Raw genomic sequence first — 5,739 nt, 5'->3', positions numbered from 1 at the left:
AAGCCGGGGGGAGGGGTGGGGGTCACGATGTCCACCAATACACATGCTTTTGTAGAACAGGTGATCCAACACGTTATGGTCTTGGTTATTTTCCCCGTCCCTTTTATTACATATTCTATCATTGAACATGTAAAATTGATAAATGGTATATATTTTTTTTCTCTGTAATTATGAACTGGGTCACGGTGATATTTATATGTCCTTCTGAGAAAAAATAAGAATGACAGACAATAAACCAGTATTATTTATTTTTGACGGTGGGAGCATGATAATAAAACACAATTTTATCTTTAAAAATAACTATACATGTAAAAAAAAAAATGAACAAATTTGCGTTATCTCTCTTTGTACAGGCAGAGACATGTATACTGTATTTATATGTCTCTGGTACAGGGTCTAGAAATCATCTGTGAAAAATTTGCCATTAACACGTGTGCTACAATGTTCGCTTCTAAATGCTAGTATGATCTGAGACTATTATAACAGTTCTATAGTAGTCTCGGTTATAATGAACCCTTTTCCCGGTATTCAAATTTCAAGCCGGTTATAAGTTTATTGGGAAAATAGTGTCGAGGATGTCTTTCGTGACGAGTTAAGATATTTTTAAAATAATACTTTCGGACTTTTCGGGACTTTTTATTGTAAGTTCGCTATTTCAAATATTTCAAAACTATTTTAGGAATGGTCAATACTTTTATATACTTTCAACATTGCGCTAATCAACAGGAAAAAAGCCGTCCTGTGGAATGATATATCTAAGTTTAAATATCTCAGGCCAGCTGTTAAATAAATATAAAATATTATCCAGGCAAAGCGATGACCCTGTGGCCTAATGGATAAGGCGTCGGCCTCCGGAGCCGAAGATTGTGGGTTCGAGTCCCATCAGGGTCGAAGTTATTATTTTCTTTTACTTTTTTTTGGTGTTGCAATTAGGCAAATCAGTAAAATCAAATATTTTACATAATTTTCCCATTTCCCAAAATGAAATGCCGGACTTGAAGAAAATATTTAGATTTTTTTTGTTTAAAGACACGAAACGATGTACTAGTAATTCAAATGCGAAGGATAAACGCGCGTATGGCGTACTAAATTATAATCCTGGTATCTTTGATAACTAGTTGAACCAAGACTTAACTTATTCCTCTGTGCACTTTTTTTGTAAAACATTTGAAATAAATATTGAATGGTTTTTTTTTTATATTTCCTTGCATTTCTGGTGTATAAACATAGTTTTAGAATCAATTAACGCTTAAATGTTCCACATCATCTGTTTTCTTTTATTTCACCACGGGTGTTTTTTCGCACTTGCACTGTGCGTTCGCCGAAGTTCTAATGCGACATGTGCGAGGTGTCATGTCTTTTTTTTATTTCCATGCGATTCTATTTGTTTACTAAATTTTGTCATACCTTTCAGCTTTTAAATGATTTAGTGTAACTTTTTTTCTTTTTTATTTTAGAATCAATTTGCTCTACCTGCATTCCACGTATGTTTACCGTTTATTTCATCACATTTTTCCTTCGAACTTGCACTGTGCGGTGACCGCATTTCTTATGCGAGGTCTCATGGTAAAAATTAATGCTTATAGAAAATTTTCTGCGAATTAGAGTACGACAAGATAAAGATAGTCTAGTATATACACGTGTTTATGGCAATATTTGTATTAATTAGATTAAATATATGTTCCTTCAAAAATTTAGAATTACATTACATGTATGTTTCATTATAATACATTATTTTGATTGGTTAACAGCAGCTGATTCTGAAATTAGTCTTAATTTCAATATGAAATGTAGCATTCAAGATAAAACGCGTTTCAACAATAAAGTGAACATGTAAATAAAAGAAAAACTTGATAGGAATCGTGTTTTTATCATCATATCAACATGATCAATGCAAGCAAAATGTAATCATAAGCAATTCTATAGTGTTGTAAAATCGTTGACCGTATGCACATTTCTATCATACAAAATGTACTTTGGTCAACGCTTCTACACCCGAATAAATTACAAAAAGAAGCATTCTAATCTTAAATATGTTCATGAAAATATATATGATGGTTACACAGGCACATGTTTCTAAAAATCATGGCAGGCGCGGATCCAGAGGGGGGTTCCGGGGGTTGGAACCCCCCTTTTTTTGGACGATCAATGCATTTGAATGGGGACATGTAATTGGAACCCCCCCCCTTTTGTCCTGGGTTAGGAACCCCCCTTTTTAAAATGGCTGGATCCGCCCCTGCATGGGGATCCTGGCATGTAACTCCTTTGCTTACTTGCAAGGCAACCCACGAGGGCCTCGAGAGAGAACAGTAGAATCTGTTAAATTCCCTATAAGGATTAACGAAGATGCCCATGGTGTCACACAATTATATGCAGCCCATCGACATGGACAATTTAATTCCCAACACCAAGTGATAGGAAATCGGGAAGTCGGTAATTATGGCTAAGGAAACATAAGTGTTCAAACGGGCTCCTGAACGGAAACACAAAAACCGAAGAGATATTCAGATTGATCTTCAGGTCAAAGCCGGGGTCAATTTGACCATCCCAGGCCTCAAAGTACCCTTTCCAGTTTAAACGTCGGTATGGGTTCCGTCGATGTATTGAATGGTGAAAATCAGACATCTTTTTATGTATCGCCAGCGTACCTACACAACTTGAGGTGTCGGGCAGTGGTTAAGACCGTTAGGTGCAGTACTGAAGACACCAAGTTCAATCCTGACTTTGGGCGCTGAACTTTTGATCAATCTACAGAAGTTTCTTTATTTTTTCCCTCTGAGAGGCCCGATGGATCTCGCCGTGTAATTCGCTTCTTCCGCCATATTAATCCCAATGTAATCACACTCACTTGGACTTGGGTGCTGAGTTTGCGATTGTGGGTTGAGTTTTATACAATTTAGTGTTTTACACATCTCTATTATTCCTTATTGAAAGTGTTCCCCGCAGCCCTTCATTAAAGACTTTCATTCTGTAACAAACATGAACGTACGTTTCATTTAATGAAAACCATTTGATTTTTGAAATAAATATTTTATTTTTATGTATTAATTTTCTCATGAACATATTTTTTTATGCATATATATTAAATTATATGAACTTATATTTATTTTCCTGCATACATACGTTAATCTATGAACACATATTTAGATTTTTTGAATATATATTTTGTTTATGTGTTCAGAACTTCAGATATTATTAATAAATATTTAAATATTTTGTGAAAATTCCATTGTTTGACACGCCACAGCAAGATAAAGGATACTTGGCTTTTTTTCTGCATATAAATCGTGTGCAGATTTTTTTATGCATTTAAGACGCCAGATCGTATCTTTCTATACCATTTAAGTGTAAAATTTACTCGAGTGCGCTGACCTTTGTATCGACCGAAAATAACAAAGTTCATAATAGCAATAATAAAAATAAATATAAAAAAGAAACACATGTTCACACCAAAAGTTGAATCGGTTTATCTACTGACAAACAAATAAAACACTTGATAATGAGAGTAAAGTGATATATATCAGATGACATTATTAAACTGTTAAAACTGTTAATGAGACTAAAAAAACAAACAAAATATAAAACAACATTGGGAAGAAAAAGGTAAACATGGATTCAAGTATAGTTATAAATGAATCTATGAATGGGTCACAAAACAAAATAGAAAACATACAGAATAATGAACATCAGTTAATAGGATATGGAGAAGCTAAACAGGCATTAAAACTTTACCATGAATGTAAATCTGTATGGCAAACAGAAAAAAACCCAGCATGAGTATTAAAAATCAGTTTACAGACGAGAAGGAGTTAAACAGGAAAAAATACTCTTGTCATGAATGAAACTGTGATATTGAAACTTTGAAACGAGTACAAAAACAAAATAAAAAACGGTGAGTATAGATATCAGTTTACAATGGGAACCAGTTGTGCCCCTCTTCTTGCCGATTTATTTCTTTATTATCATGAGGCTGACTTCATACAGCCTTCTTAGGAAGAAGGATAAAAAGTTAGCAATATCCTTTAACTTTACGTTCCGCTATACAGATGATGTTCTCTCACTACATAATTCAAAATTTGGTGACTATGTTGAACGAATCTATCCCATCGAACTAGAGATAAATGATACAACAGATACAGTTTTGTCTGCCTCATATCTTGACGTATATTTAGAAATTGACAATGACGGTCGGTTAAAAACCAAACTTAAGGACAAAAGAGATGATTTAAGCTACCCAATTATAAAATTTTCATTTCTATGAAGCAACATTCCAGTAGCTCCTGCTCATGTTTTCCTTGATTTTTTTTTTGGGGGGGGGGGGGGGGTTGCTACTCAACTGGAAGCTATCACACCAAGAGTTCCAAATGGTGAAATCATCCCATAAATTTTACGGACGCCATCACGAGTTGGTTGACAGTTATGGAAAAACTGTTTCACAAATGATATCGGATATGTTCCTTATGTCGTATCTACAAACCCTTTCCTTTTCACGAATGTGAACTATCGAATTAGACTATTTACCGGATTTGTAATAACTAGAGCAACACGACGGGCGCCACATGTGACAGAATCTGCTTACCCTTGCGGATCACCTGAGATCATCCCCATTTTTGGTAGGTTCGTGTAAAGTTTCCTATGTTGTGCCGTGTGTGCTGTTAGCTGTCTGTTTGTTTTTTTCTTTTTTAGCAATGGCGTTGTCAGTTTCTTTTCGATTTATAAGTTTGACTGTCCCTTTGGTATCTTACGTCCCTTTTTCACAAACGAGAAGAAAGTAAACAAGGATAAAAATCCGTCACGAATGAAACTGTATAAAACACAAAATATTATAAAAAACATTGAGTGCTACATATCAGTGAGCAGATTAGCAAAAGATTAAGCAAGATAAAAAAAATCTAATCACGAATGAAATTGTGAATGGGGGAAACTGTGAAGGGCACAGAACAATGTGGAAAATAGCATGAGTAATACATACAAGTTTACAGGTGAGAAGTAAATAATTATACATGTATTGAACAGTATATGGAAAAACTGTGAATGGAACACAAAATTGAAATCGAAAACAGTGAATAACAAATATCAGTTTACAATTAGAAGGAAAAGGAGATAATTAAATACTGACCCCAATATTTATAGGCGAAAATAGGTCATCAACAGTTTAACAAAATGTATTCAAATTTTGTTAAAACTGATTGTTATTCAGTGTCTTAAGGTGCATGAGGACCCCTTGGCTAAAACGCCTAGCTGTGTTTTCGCATACCATTTTACTAAAGACTCACCTGTGCATCTAGAAAAGTTTTAATGCATAGCATTTCCAAGATAAATAAAATTTTAATGCTTTTTGAAAAAAAATCAAACTTTACTGGATTTTACAGTGTACCTTTTCGTCCCTGCAGAAGATGATAATTTTAACGAACTGTTGATATGCTCAAATCAGATTCAGTTTTAATCATCAATTATTGTCAGGTATCTTGTGTTTTTGTGTTGGATTATTTTGGTTTATCTAATGTATCCATATCTTTTTATATAATTAGTTAATACTTCAGTTATATCATGTATATCTTTTATATAGTCATTTTATGAAATTTACTGTTTGCAAAAGTATAAATTATTCTAGATAATAAGGATATTCTTATCGCGTTGTACAGCAACATCCAGTAATAATGGGGATAACACATATGATTATTCGCGATAAAAGAGAGCCACTCTCTTTGTACGTTAAGAACCCTACCAGATAGTCTT

The 5,739-nt window shown here is 34.0% G+C and overlaps 1 non-coding gene across 1 annotated transcript; it reads left to right on the top strand.

Moving 5' to 3' along the window:
* Positions 1–818: 818 nt before the first annotated feature.
* Positions 819–891, top strand: Trnar-ccg (transfer RNA arginine (anticodon CCG)). The gene has a single exon. It is a non-coding gene; the product is annotated as a tRNA-Arg (tRNA).
* Positions 892–5,739: the final 4,848 nt, after the last annotated feature.

This window comes from Mytilus edulis, chromosome 2 (genome assembly GCF_963676685.1).
Source record: "Mytilus edulis chromosome 2, xbMytEdul2.2, whole genome shotgun sequence".
Classification (NCBI taxonomy): domain Eukaryota; kingdom Metazoa; phylum Mollusca; class Bivalvia; order Mytilida; family Mytilidae; genus Mytilus; species Mytilus edulis.
Note: the sequence above shows the minus strand (reverse complement) of the source record. Positions and strands in the feature narration are given on the sequence as shown.